Source organism: Triticum aestivum, chromosome 5A, assembly GCF_018294505.1.
Source record: "Triticum aestivum cultivar Chinese Spring chromosome 5A, IWGSC CS RefSeq v2.1, whole genome shotgun sequence".
Classification (NCBI taxonomy): domain Eukaryota; kingdom Viridiplantae; phylum Streptophyta; class Magnoliopsida; order Poales; family Poaceae; genus Triticum; species Triticum aestivum.
The window spans coordinates 568531284-568545763 of NC_057806.1; the positions used below are offsets into that span (position 1 = coordinate 568531284).

A 14480-nucleotide genomic window follows, 5' to 3' on the forward strand; every position below is an offset into this window, starting at 1 on the left:
GCCGACGATAATGACATGATGACCCTCAGCGCCTGCCTGAGCTGGCCCCTGCTTTGGCCGAAGAGCCAGATTCGTTTGGGGGCGGGGGACACCACCCCAAAGACAACACCGCCAGTCGTGCCGGCGCCAAGTCGGCCCCATGGCAAGACCGCCGCAACGGTGCCGGACATCCCTATGCCACTGGATCCAAACATGCATATGGCACAGGATCAGAACGACGACGACGACGATACATTTGCCAACGTCGATCAGTACTTTACCGATCATGGGTACGGTGGCGACTTCATGGGGCCTCCTTCTCAAGAACCCAACCCAACAAAAGACGTGCGCGATCTAGCTGGTACCACGGAGAAGACAAGTTGCAATAGGCGTCGTCTGCCGTTCAGCTCTCAGGAGACGCCTCCAGCTGCCGACTTCACCGAGCCTCAGATAGGCGAGGTGCGAAATATTATCAGCCCCAACACACTCAAGAAGGCGGTCTGTGAGCAGAACTCGGTCCCATTACAGGAGAAGAAGAAGGCACGCAAAAGAAAGACTAACAAGGGTGCGGGCCAGCGGGCACCGAGTACGATCCGTGCTCAGGACGGGCCACCTTCACCTGAGGATATCTCGAGGAGGGTGCATGTGGCGGGTAGGCCGATGCTACCGAGAAATATGCTCGATGCTACAATCGGTGCTATGCGGAGTCTGCATGACAGTGTTCTTTCTTTGGAGAAGCGGCGTCTCGGAGAGAAGGATGTGGCATACCCGGTTTTCGCGGCCAAGGTGCCAGAGGGCAAGGGCTTTGTGGATAACTCCATCGGGGGTACGATCGTCCTGCGGTTTGATGAAATCCACGCTATGTTGAACCTTCATCCGCTGCACTACACCTTCGTTCGGCTATTTTCGCTGAGTATGGAGATGCGGATCATTCGCGACAAGACCCCGGACATCGTGATAGTCGACCCCTTCTACATGCGTGCCAAGATCTTGGGCAGCGCTGGGGACTGGCAAGTCGCGACTTCTTACCTCGAAGGCATCATTCTGGCAAACCAAGATAAGGATAACTTCCTCGTGCCTTACTTTCCCGAGTAAGTCCTCCCCTCAACCGCCCCGTAACATATGAATTCTTAGATTCCGATCGTTTTTCTTTTAACATTCCGTGTTTTCTGTAGTGACACACATTGCATGCTCATACTCCTAAGCCCCAAATATTCCATGGCCACGTATTTCGACCCGGACCGTCAGTCGAACATAGACTACACAAATGTCAAGAAGGTTCTTGATGATGTTCTCCCCGGCTACGTCAAATCTGGAGGCACCTTCACCAGGCCTATTCGTAAGTACGGCAAGCACGTGTTCTCCCACAATACGATGTTCTGCTGCGTCAAGCAGCCGCCTGGCGGTCAGAAGGGTGCCTACTATGCCATCCATCACATGCGGGCGATCGTACGGGACCATCATCAACTTCTGCTACCGAGTAAACTCAAAGATTGGGCCGCGAGCGTGTCGGCAATCCAGGACGCGGACATTAGACAAGAATTCTTTCGCATCCAGTCGGAGTTTGCGGAAATCATCCATCAAGTTGTCCTTCGTACCTCGGGGTAGTTCTACCTCAGAAATCAACCGTCCAACAGTGACATCGACACAATGCTACAAATGCAGGCTGACAACGACCGTTATTTCATGACTCCCACGATAGACGGCGGCTTCATCCACGCTCCGATCCCTTGAGTCGAGTCGAAAGCAGTGATGCTGTGTCTAGTTCTGAAACATCGATTGGCTCATGTTGTAATTAAACTTTAATGAACTTGTAGTATGTCTCTTTGGTTTCGAGAGTCGTTCAACTTAGATGTAATCGATGCTATTAATGTCTTGCTTTTCTCTTCCGATCGTTCTGTTGCATACTTATATATTGCTTATGTATTGTCTGTGAATTGGTACTAACCTTTTGTTTGGCTACTGCATAGCGATGCCGTCGTATGTCGTGTACAAGGGTAAGGTTCCCAGAGTCTACGACGACTGGGAGGAGTGTCGGAGACAGGTTCACCGATTCAGCGGTAACAGTTACAAAGGGTACACCACTAGGGCCGAGGCCGAATCTAGATACGCCCGCTATCTAGCGGGAGAGGGGAGGGAGCGCTGGAGGAACCGGATGAAGACGAGTTTCATCGTGATGATGCTCATCGTGATGACCGTAACTCTCTTCTATGTGATGGTAGTTTAGATGATCGATATCGACTTGTAATGTGAAGACAAACTCGCTACTCGCGGTCTCGAGACTTGTAATATAATGTTCTATCTTTGTTCGGTCTTTTCAATTCGAAGACTAATATGATGAATTGTATTCGGAGACTAATATGATGAATTGTATTCAGAGACTAATCTTCTATTGTATTCGATGAATCTGTTGTTGATGTGTGCTGTCTATATTTTGTCCAATTATACATTTTGTAACCTGTGCAAAAAAACAAAAAATTTAAAAATAAAAAAACCCTAATATTCATACTAATGGCGCATCACATCACAGTGCGTCATTAGTATGCCAAAGGATACTAATGGCGCATCATTAAACAGTGCGCCATTAGTATGCCGAAGTTACTAATGGCGCATCTTGTTGTTGTGCGCCATTAGTATGCCAAAGCACCTGGGTATACATGGCCCCCTGGGAGGCATACTAATGGCGCACTGTTGTATATACTAATGACGCATCTGAGGTGCGCCATTAGTATACTAGATACTAATGGCGCACCTGTGGTGCGCCATTAGTAAAATATACTAATAGCGTGGCACTAATGACGCACCACTAATGCGCCATTAATGGCCAAATTAGGTGTGCCATTAGTAGGCCTTTTCCTAGTAGTGACCAACGCGTGCCACCATACGCGTCGGCCGCCGAGCTCCGCCTCCGCGCCCGAAGAAGCAGCCCCCTGCGGCCCCTGTTCCATGCGAGGTCAAACAAGATCTCGGTGGGAGGAGAGGAAGGAGGTAGGGGTTGGGTTCGGCGGCGGCTAGGGTTGGGCGCCCGGGTCGCCCGCGGGGGGGGGGGCGACACGGGGCCGGGGGTCTGGTCCAAACATGGTTTATTTCTACACGATGGGTGCCTAATTAAGCATCAACCCTCTATAAACTAGTAGAACGCCCGTGCGTTGCTACGGGCTTTTAATTTATTTATTTTGGATTACACCTAGTTAAATGGCCATGCGTTGTACGGGCAACAAAACCTCTTACCGAAACTAAAGCTTGGCATGAGATACTTGTCACAGTATGTTTTGTGTGTACATGTACAATTCATACATATATCTATGCATCATTGGCATATTCACCTTTTTGACCTCATCTCCAGTGAGCATCCCATCATCGTTCTTGTTGCGCCTACTAATGTCACACTCTCAAAAAATTTTTTTTTCAGTAGGTTCAATTGATTTAATCCAAAACGGAGATGCGAACATAACTTAACCCAACAATGTGGAGTCAAAGACTTTCCCACAAAAAAAGCTACAAGTAAGATCTGGCCAATCGTCTCCATCAAGAACTCCTTGAGCTGATACTTGTTATTGCCTTCCTTCGGCATTATGTTCCTCTTCCTCGACATGTACCGAGTTCTCCATGCCTTGGATTAAAAGACATGTCCATTAGTCCACATGCCATGAGTCGTTTAGTCTATCAATGGAAGTATTGCTTCTTTTGGTCTAACAAGGTATGGGCATTAATTATTAAGATCCAGATTAGCAGCTAGGAATAGGGGTGCTCATAATGCACTTGATTTTGGGCCGGTACCTTGCCAACTCTTTGGCAAATAGGAACATATCATGGTATATGAAAAGACAGTCGCAAGGAATATGTGTCCTTTATATGGGAATAAAGAGGTATTCTGCACTGTCCAGTAGTCTCGTCCTTCAATTTTTTTTTTGAACATCAGTACAAACACAAGCGCTCATATACACGCGCACCCAATTACCCCTGTGAACGCACACACGCACACCCTACCCCTATGAGCACCTCCGAAAGACTGAGCCGGCATATCATTTTGAAATTTACGAAGTCCGTAGGCACCTCGTCGTCGACGGGAACGTCTCCTCCCACTGAATGCGCATAACCGGAAATCTTGAAATAAATCCAGGAATAAATGCGAGCACCAGGATTTGAACTCTGATGGGCTGGAGATACCACAGTACCTCTAACCATCCACCCACAGGTTGGTTCGTAGTCTCATCCTCGAATTGTTTTGCTATAATTACTCAAGTTTTGTGCTCCTGAGGTAACATAGAACTGGCAAATCCAAAAGGAAGTGTGTGTGTCATGTCTCATGTGTGTGTTTCTGGGTGGATGTCTGTCTGCGATAAACTTTACATTAAGACAAAAAAATAGCTTTGAATATCACTATAATTATATATAACAGTGGTAGTCTCGTCCACTGTCCACTTCTCCAATGTTCAGATTCAAGTTCCATAATTTGTATAGATATCTTGCCATCTGGGAAAATTTGCTCATCTACCCACCCTTACTACCTGTGACAGATTATATGATCAGATAACCCTATTATGTTAAAAAAATAGATACTTCACGGTCTAGACTAATTAGAAATTGAAATGTACTGAATGTGTGATCTATTGCAGGTTTAATGAGATTACGATGTTGTTGCAAGGCACACAAAATGAATAGTTGCTTGTTGTATACAACAAAAGTGGCACCATATAAAACCAGATGGGTGTTGATCATCATGCTGGGCCATACAAAAGAAGTTTGCTTACTCGAGGAAATATCACATGTCCAAATTGCCCTGGTTCCCTAGATGTATAAACTGTCACCCTACAAACAAACATGACCTATCAGAGTAGACCACAAGATGCAATAATAACAAGATTGAACACGCAAGCACAACGGGAGAAAAAACAATGGCGAAACCATATGAAGGTCATTATGCAGTTGGCTTAAGTTACACCATTAAGCAAATAACTACCCACGCGAGTAGAAGCTCCAAAACCTATAGAACCATATCATGTAATATTCCACTGAAAACAAGCATGACACACATGCTAAATGCTCATAAGCATTACTACAGAACTTTCCCCAAAATAAATTTGCTTGTCAACCATGAATCCACTTAACTTCTTGTTTTCTCAACAATATCTCTATATTTTTAATTCTTGTAAACCGAACACAACAAAATATACCACTATGATTATCTACAAGAAATTACCTAATTTCATGCTGGAACTATAATTTAGTTCTAACATCCTCATTGCTTAAATCTTAAAACAGATTTCAGTCATTACTAACTAAATGTTAGGCATAAACTTGTTTTGGCTGAAACTCTTACACTCTGGACGGCAATAATGCAAAAGAGAAACCATTGGTCTTTTTGTATCAACTCAAAAATATGCATGGTTCTGTACCAGTTTTAAATAGACTGATTATGTCCAGTTCAATAACAGGAAACAATTGCGAGTTCCTAGTTCGGTGTATGGACGGAGAGGTGACCCTGAAACATCAAAAACGAGTTTGGGATGAACTTGCCCCTTTTTGGGCCCAGTCTCTTCCGCTATGATATTTTCTCCTTTAATTTTTCTTCCCTGCTCCCAGTCGTCCGATGCGGCGACATAGCGGCAGAAACTACCCACCTTACCCTGATGCTGAGCAACATGCATGGACTGCTACTTTCCTCTATCTCTGATGTGGTTGCCTCTCTCCCAATTGGCTTGGCCGCAGGCACACAACACAATAGCCCATGCACAGCCACCCGTCCTGATCGTGTGCTACTTTCTCTTCTTCCTTCCTAGCCTCTCCTTGTCCATCGGTTGCTCCCTGCCACTGCTTCCGCAAGCAATAGTAGCCCTCGAGCCACAGACGCATCTTCCTCTCTCACATTATTCCTCTCTCACATTATTCCTCCTCTCTCATGGAAAAAAATTACGTGCCCGGTTCCTATGTTCCACCCGTGAGACCCTCGTCGATTCACGACACATGTTAATTTCAATCTCAATGCTCCAGTCCCAGTTACCAGCCAGCATCCTTCCTTTGTTTGACAACCGGCTATTCCTTTTCTATGAATTGGCGACAAACCGGCTTTTCCGTTCCTAATTGCACATCTAAAGGAGAGAAACAAACAAACCAGTCTAGAGCCGACGGGGGTCATGCGGCACGATGGCACGATCTCTCACCTACGGCGGTCGTGCAACGCTGACTTCGTGTCCTCGCAGGACATGTGGAGCTGCTCCGTCACGCCGTGTAGCCAGTTGTGGCGATGAACTAAATGAGCTATATTGTTCAGGCCGAGAGGCACAACGGCGTGTCATCCTTGCTAAGACACTTCACTGGTTTTAGAAGTCTTTCACTGACATAAATTATTGTGAATTTCCTTTGCCCATATTAATATATATGAATCAATGCCAAGCAGAAAATGTAATTTTAGTCAGATAACCCACAATGGAGATATAGTTTTCAGAAAATATACATCGTACCGGCCAAATTATATTAAAAAGTGAAATATAGAAGATTCACCTTATGCTTCGAAAGCACCTTTCCAATCATCTTTATCAGTCACCAAACACCATCATAAGTCTTGTATTTGAGTGCATTGTCAATCTTCACCAATGACTATAATGCCACATGATGCTTGATGCTTGTTCTAAAAATGCATAAATGATTTATCAGTGGAATTGATTGAACGTGCAAAAATAATAGTAATAATCATATATGAGCTTCATAATATACTTATTTATTACTACGGGGAGGTAGCACTGCAGTGTTTTTTAAGATAAATGCACAAATTTAGGAGATTAGAGATGATTCAGTTCAACCAAGTTGCCATTTCCCAGTGGCCAGTGCTCATCTGGACAACCTGAAAAAAAGAAGGAAAACTGTACAATAGAAGCTATAGAACATACACATGCTGCATGTAATTCACAGTAAGTGCTCAGCAATGCAATACCAAATCAGAAGAGAAATTTCTTCAAACAAGTCGTGGACAATGTGAGTAAATATACTCCATATATCTACTGCAATCCAAATGGACAGCTTGGCTGGTGAGCTTACAGATCAGTTACAAGCTTCTGATAGAAAGTAGAAATCTAGGATTCTGAGTCTTTCTTCCATTTTCCAACGCAAGCAATCTAAAAAAATTAAAAAGAAAAAATGCAAAAAGGAAAAGGAGGGGACCTTCTGTGTGAAAATTTGAAGGCTTATTAATGGATTGTGTGCCCAGCCACAACCATCCACGCAGATGAGCCGCCCCAAAGTCTTCTAGACTCATACAATCTATGGTCATGCCATCATGATTAGAACATCGATGCATCCGAGGAAACGCCAGCCTGTGAGCCTACTAACCCCCGCCGATCCGGCTGAATCAGCGTCGCGATCGTACCAAGGAGGCACCGCTCCTTGCAGGGAGGGCCACGCCGATGCCATGGTGGGTACGGTCGCGCCTGACGCCACCGAGATGAGCAGCGGGCGGCTTCCTCAAAGAGGGGGGCGAGGGCGACAAGCTTGGAGGGAAGTGAGGGGCAAGGCATGACCACCAATATCTGTATATGGACAACTAAGCTACAAAAATGAGTATATGAAAGGAGATTAGCAATTGTTTTCTCGCTCCACTCGTAAACATAACAAGCAATTTTTCTTCAAAGTAGGTCTTACCCTATTTTTGTAAAAGAAAGGCCAGGCACCTTCATGTCTAATAAAATGTTCTATAGCAAATCAATGGAACCAATCAGGCTTCTCTTAATATGCTGATATGCATGGTACTAAATTCCAAACTAGAACTACAACTGACTTCAATATATGCAAGTTTGACAGTGAAAATAGTACTAAGCTTAGCAACGGCCTGCCCAATACCTACTTTCTACCCAGATGCGCAATTGCAAGGTTCAGCTGATTAAGATGCTTGAGTTTATCTGCAATGGTAGAGCATTATCTTTCTAATTCAAATTCAAAGCTAACAATCACAACAGAATATAACTATCACTATGGCGACTATTACGAAGATGAATCCCTCCTTTCTCAAAGTCGATACGCAAGTTATTTGCTGCCTTCCCATATTCCTCTAGTAGGCAGGGCACCTTCACTCTCAGCGTTTAGTACCGCGTTTTATAAAGTAGTATATGTGTTCAGGTACTGCAGAAAATCACAGAAATGAATGTTACCGTTCTGGTTTGGTCATTTCACTCTGCTCTCTCCCTTTTCATAGATGCCATTTATGTTATAGACCTTACTTGAAGATGCTCATAATTCGTCAATGATGCCTTATCTGCTTCCTCCGTAAACTCCCTAGTTCACATACATATTTATATTCAGTAAAAGAAAACTGAAAACACTTTGCTGCAGAGCTTCTAAATTATTACACAAGAAGCAAGCAGACGTCATCCAATCACCTATCTGAGTGCGTGTCCCTGCACAGCTCCGCCGAATCAATGACCGAGCAAACCTAGCCAATCATCAGCCAACCCACATCAAACTACACAGATTAAATAAAACGTAACCAAAGAAGAGTAACTTACAGTGTTGGAGATCTCATCCATGGTGTGAACAATCTCAGCAGAGGGCGGCAGCTACCCAATGTGGCCAACGAGCTTGTCCGACCTGCAAATTTAACCAAACAGTCATAGAAAATTTAGCAATGGATTGTTGTGGTGGGGTAGTGTTAGGGATCGAAGGGGGTTTTTCCCCTTACCGCTGGATGACCTCGTCGAGCGACGGAAGCCCTTTGCAGTGCGCAGCACATAGAAGCCGTACAGCCGCCGACCCGGCCGGGTCGAGCAGACCGTCGAGAGGCACGCGCACCTACCCGGCCACACACCCGGCGCTGGCCAGCGCCCACACGAACGTGGTCTCCGGCGGTAACGACGCCATCGACACAACCAGTTCCAGCGCGCCCGCCCACGCCGCCGGGCCCCAGCACGGCCACCAACATCGCTCCTCGCCCCCCACCAGCAATGCCCCCACGAGCAGATGCATCAATCGGAGGAAGAACCAACACCTCCCCTTGTGGTCTCCCCCGCTGGTGGCTGCTCTCCTTCCCGACTCCGGCTTCCAGCGGACGGCGCTCCGATGAAGAGTGCGCCGATGAGGGCGTCTTGGGGGACGGCAGGGAGGGGAGAGAGGATGTCGCTTGGGGAGTTGGGGAGAGGCAGGGAGGGGTTGCGTGATTGATGGGTTTTTTTTCTAGGTGGAGCGGTGAAAAAGGAAAGAGGAAAAGGGCTTTATTAGGATTTGAGAAAGATCGACGTATTAGGAAAATTAGGATTTGGAATTGATTGTCATGAAACTAAATTTTATTGATCGGTAACGTGCTATCAGTTACTGCCCTTTTATGACGTGTCTAGTTAGGAAACTTTGGAAAGGTTAGGAAACTTCTTATTGTGAGGGTAAAAAAATTAACGTGAGTAGATATGGTGGTGGGATGTGAGACGAAAATAAACCGGACGAAAAAAAACCAGACGAAAGTGGTGGGACTATTCAACCAACTCGTCCATTAGGAGTAGAGATTATTATTATTATTATTATTATTATTATTATTATTAGAGATTAGAGATTAGATATTAGAGATAGAGATTAGAGATTAGAGATTATTTGTTTCCTGAAAATCTATTATTTGTTTCCTAAAGCAAATTGCATTAATGAGAGAGATCCGTTAATTTGGCTAAGGTAGGAAAGAATCTATTATTTGTTTGCTAAAGCAAATTGCATTAATGGGAGAGATCCGTTGATTTGGCTAAGGTAGGAAAGAATCTATTATTTGTTTGCTAAAGCAAATTGCATTAATGGGAGAGATCCGTTGATTTGGCTAAGGTAGGAAAGAATCTATTATTTGTTTCCTAAAGAAATTTGCATTAACGAGAGAGATTTGTTGATTTGGCTAAGGTAGGCGGTTTTTGCAGTTCATGGCGGCTCAGTGTGAGGTGGGACGAGGTACCAAAAAAACCATGGGAGGTGGGACGAAAAAAAACCTGGGAGGTGGGAGTTGTCCCTGGTTAACCTACGAAATTTCGTAGATTTTTTTAGGACGAAAAAAACCCAGTGGAGGTGGGACGAAAATTGACCGGTGGAGACTACCAACTGCTCCTACCCGGCCACGCACCCGGCGCTGGCCAGCACCCACACGAACGTGGTCTCCGGCGGTAACGACGCCATCGACACAACCAGTTCCAGCGCGCCCGCCCACGCCGCCGGGCCCCAGCACGGCCACCAACATCGCTCCTCGCCCCCCACCAGCAATGTCCCCACGAGCGGATGCATCAATCGGAGGAAGAACCAACACCTCCCCTCGTGGTCTCCCCCGCTGGTGGCTGCTCTCCTTCCCGACTCCGGCTTCCAGCGGACGGTGCTCCGATGAAGAGTGCGCCGACGAGGGCGTCTTGGGGGACGGCAGGGAGGGGAGAGAGGATGTCGCTTGGGGAGTTGGGGAGAGGCAGGGAGGGGTTGCATGATTGATGGGTTTTTTTCTAGGTGGAGCGGTGAAAAAGGAAAGAGGAAGAGGGCTTATTAGGATTTGAGAAAGATCGACGTATTAGGAAAATTAGGATTTGGAATTGATTGTCATGAAACTAAATTTTATTGATTGGTAACGTGCTATCAGTTCCTACCCGTTTATAACGTGTCTAGTTAGGAAACTTTGGAAAGTTTAGGAAACTTTTTATTGTGAGGGTAAAAAAAATTAACGTGAGTAGATATGGTGGTGGGATGTGAGACGAAAATAAACCGGACGAAAAAAACCAGACGAAAGTGGTGGGACTATTCAACCAACTCGTCCATTAGGAGTAGAGATTATTATTATTATCATTATTATTAGAGATTAGAGATTAGATATTAGAGATAGAGATTAGAGATTATTTATTACCTGAAAATCTATTATTTGTTTCCTAAAGCAAATTGCATTAATGAGAGAGATCCGTTGATTTGGCTAAGGTAGGAAAGAATCTATTATTTGTTTGCTAAAGCAAATTGCATTAATGGGAGAGATCCGTTGATTTGGCTAAGGTAAGAAAGAATCTATTATTTGTTTGCTAAAGCAAATTGCATTAATGGGAGAGATCCGTTGATTTGGCTAAGGTAGGAAAGAATCTATTATTTGTTTCCTAAAGAAAATTGCATTAATGAGAGAGATTTGTTGATTTGGCTAAGGTAGGCGGTTTTTGCGGTTCGTGGCGGCTCAGTGTGAGGTGGGACGAGGTACCAAAAAAACCATGGGAGGTGGGACGGAAAAAAACCTGGGAGGTGGGAGTTGTCCCTGGTTAACCTACGGAATTTCGTAGATTTTTTTAGGACGAAAAAAACCCAGTGGAGGTGGGACGAAAATTGACCGGCGGAGACTACCAACTGCTCCTACCCGGCCACGCACCCGGCGCTGGCCAGCGCCCACACGAACGTGGTCTCCGGCGGTAACGACACCATCGACACAACCAGTTCCAGCGCGCCCGCCCACGCCGCCGGGCCCCAGCACGGCCACCAACATCGCTCCTCGCCCCCCACCAGCAATGCCCCCACGAGCGGATGCATCAATCGGAGGAAGAACCAACACCTCCCCTTGTGGTCTCCCCCGCTGGTGGCTGCTCTCCTTCCCGACTCCGGCTTCCAGCGGACGGCGCTCCGATTAAGAGTGCGCCGACGAGGGTGTCTTGGGGGACGGCAGGGAGGGGAGAGAGGATGTCGCTTGGGGAGTTGGGGAGAGGCAGGGAGGGGTTGCGTGATTGATGGGTTTTTTTTCTAGGTGGGGCGGTGAAAAAGGAAAGCGGAAGAGGGCTTATTAGGATTTGAGAAAGATCGACGTATTAGGAAAATTAGGATTTGGAATTGATTGTCATGAAACTAAATTTTATTGATTGGTAACGTGCTATCAGTTCCTGCCCGTTTATAATGTATCTAGTTAGGAAACTTTGGAAAGGTTAGGAAACTTTTTATTGTGAGGGTAAAAAAAATTAACGTGAGTAGATATGGTGGTGGGATGTGAGACGAAAATAAACCGGACGAAGAAAAACCAGACAAAAGTGGTGGGACTATTCAACCAACTCGTCCATTAGGAGTAGGGATTATTATTATTATTATTATTAGAGATTAGAGATTAGATATTAGAGATAGAGATTAGAGATAGAGATTAGAGATAGAGATTAGAGATTATTTGTTTCGTGAAAATCTATTATTTGTTTCCTAAAACAAATTGCATTAATGAGAGAGATCCGTTGATTTGGCTAAGGTAGGAAAAAATCTATTATTTGTTTGTGAAAGCAAATTGCATTAATGGGAGAGATCCGTTGATTTGGCTAAGGTAGGAAAGAATTTATTATTTGTTTGCTAAAGCAAATTGCATTAACGAGAGAGATCCGTTGATTTGGCTAAGGTAGGAAAGAATCTATTATTTGTTTCCTAAAGAAAATTGCATTAATGAGAGAGATTTGTTGATTTGGCTAAGGTAGGCGGTTTTTGCTGTTCGTGGCGGCTCAGTGTGAGGTGGGACGAGGTACCAAAAAAAACCATGGAAGGTGGGACGAAAAAAACCTGGGAGGTGGGAGTTGTCCCTGGTTAACCTACGAAATTTCGTAGATTTTTTTAGGACTAAAAAAAACCAGTGGAGGTGAGACGAAAATTGACCGGCGAAGACTACCAACTGCTTCATTAGGAGTAGAGATAAGCATCAGTGCTTAAAAAACACCAGTTTATTTTTCTAATCACCTTGCATCATACAAGATCTAACTATGCCATGTGGGTTTGTCTTACCAATCCTTTCTCTACCAGTAGTCTTAACAATCTTTAATTCGAACACCAGTACACAATAGCACCCCACAAACCATCACTATAGCCCATCTGCGGCGAGGCACAACACCACACACACTCATCAGTCATGCGCGTGATGTGCTATCAAAATGGCCAAAAAACTAAGTTAATTCGGTGTTGGTTTCGGTTCAGATTTCAGTTCATCGGATTTGATACCGCGCTTATTTGACCCAATGCTAGTCTTAAAGGTGTATATAATAGTTGACACATTTTTGGAAAACGCTTGTGCTCAGTTAGTTGATAATTGGGGGCGCGTCGACCGCAACCGTCCGATCAACCTTTTATCGTGCAGGGCGTAGTAACCCCCACACGCTTTTGCAACCTGGGATGTGTTGCAAGAGAGTCGAGCACTACACTAGCTGTGTTGCGGACCGACAAAGTTGAGCAACGGCCGAGAACATGGATCATATTGTAAACGATGGGGTTGACACATCCCAAATCAAATGACTGTCACGCTCCAAATACAAATGGCTCTTGAGGCGCCCGATCCGATCTGCACGTACTCGGCGACGTGCACACCAACATTCTTTCGTCTCTTCTTCCAGTCAAAAGTCAGCACGGAAGGGCGGGGAAGTAATTCCTCCCACCATCAACTCTCGTGTCCTCAAGTTGAAGACGGCCCTGCTTTCCAGGGTGCTTACTGGAAAAGCGAAGCCAAACCACCCGTACCATGTTATAGTTCCACTGCCTCGTTGGTCACCGGCGAGTGACTGGTTAGTCTTTCATCGCTGGAGCGTGTCCCATTCTCTAGCGAGCCCGGTAAGTAAGCATCCGGTGACTGCGCCCGTCGTCTCCCGAGCCGCCCTGCTTGCTCCCCATGCCCACTAGCCTCATATTTTGATCCGTGACCACACAAAGTTAAAACTTTCAAGGGGGTTTTAGCTGAATCCCCCCACCCCCCCCACAAAGGATTGAAATTTGCAAGAAAGACCGCACCAATGTACATCCTAGGTATAGCCCTACTAGAATGACCCAACATCTATCTGCTATCTGTGTCTGCCTTTTTGCCTACCACACCAACACGTTTGTCAGATGGTTACAGGGCAAGCCTAACGTCCAATGTTGATTAGCACTGCACAGGATCCAGATTCAACCGTATCCACTGGGGGTGGCACCACGCACGGTGGCCAGAGATCCCCACTCATGACAAAAAATGTGATTAGTTACTTTATTGTTCATCATTAATCAACTCTCTTCGGCTTATGTGTGTCTGTTTTCAGATTTTTAGTCTTTTGTACTAGTACATGCCCCTATTTAGCATATACTAGTCGACTGCCCGTGCGTTGCCACGGAACAACAGACTTATATAAAGATACATACATTGATCAAAAGATCATTGTACTCTTTTTCGGTAAAAAAAACATTTTTCGGTAAAGATCATTGTACTTGATGAGCATGAGTAGCATGCATCACTCGGACAAATATCTACTTTCCCCATAGAGGCAATCACCTCATGTCTTTCAAGTATATTTCCTTGCCCCACATGTTATATTAGGTTTTCCTAAGTCAAACTTCTTATAGTGCAATTTTATTTGGCATCGTAGATGATGATATTATTTTCTATTAACTTGCTCAAACTTAAACATGTTTAGCCTGATGATGTTTAAACTGTACAAATTTGACAATCCTTGCAATTACCATATAGAGAGATTATATAATGAGCTTCTTAGCAATCTCTCAAACAATACAAATCACAATTTAAACTGTTTAAATGTTTGCGATAGACAAACACT

The 14480-nt window shown here is 45.1% G+C and overlaps 1 long non-coding RNA gene across 2 annotated transcripts; it reads right to left on the bottom strand.

The window, feature by feature from the left end:
* Positions 1-8230: 8230 nt before the first annotated feature.
* On the bottom strand, positions 8231-8675 carry LOC123107739 (uncharacterized). 2 transcript variants are annotated; one of them, XR_006451737.1, is made up of 4 exons: positions 8651-8675; positions 8478-8559; positions 8352-8404; positions 8231-8247 (listed from the first exon to the last, which is right to left on the bottom strand). It is a non-coding gene; the product is annotated as an uncharacterized lncRNA (long non-coding RNA). The 2 variants fall into 2 exon arrangements; XR_006451736.1 differs by lacking the exon at positions 8651-8675 and having other exon boundaries at positions 8478-8590.
* Between the last annotated feature and the right edge of the window lie 5805 nt (positions 8676-14480).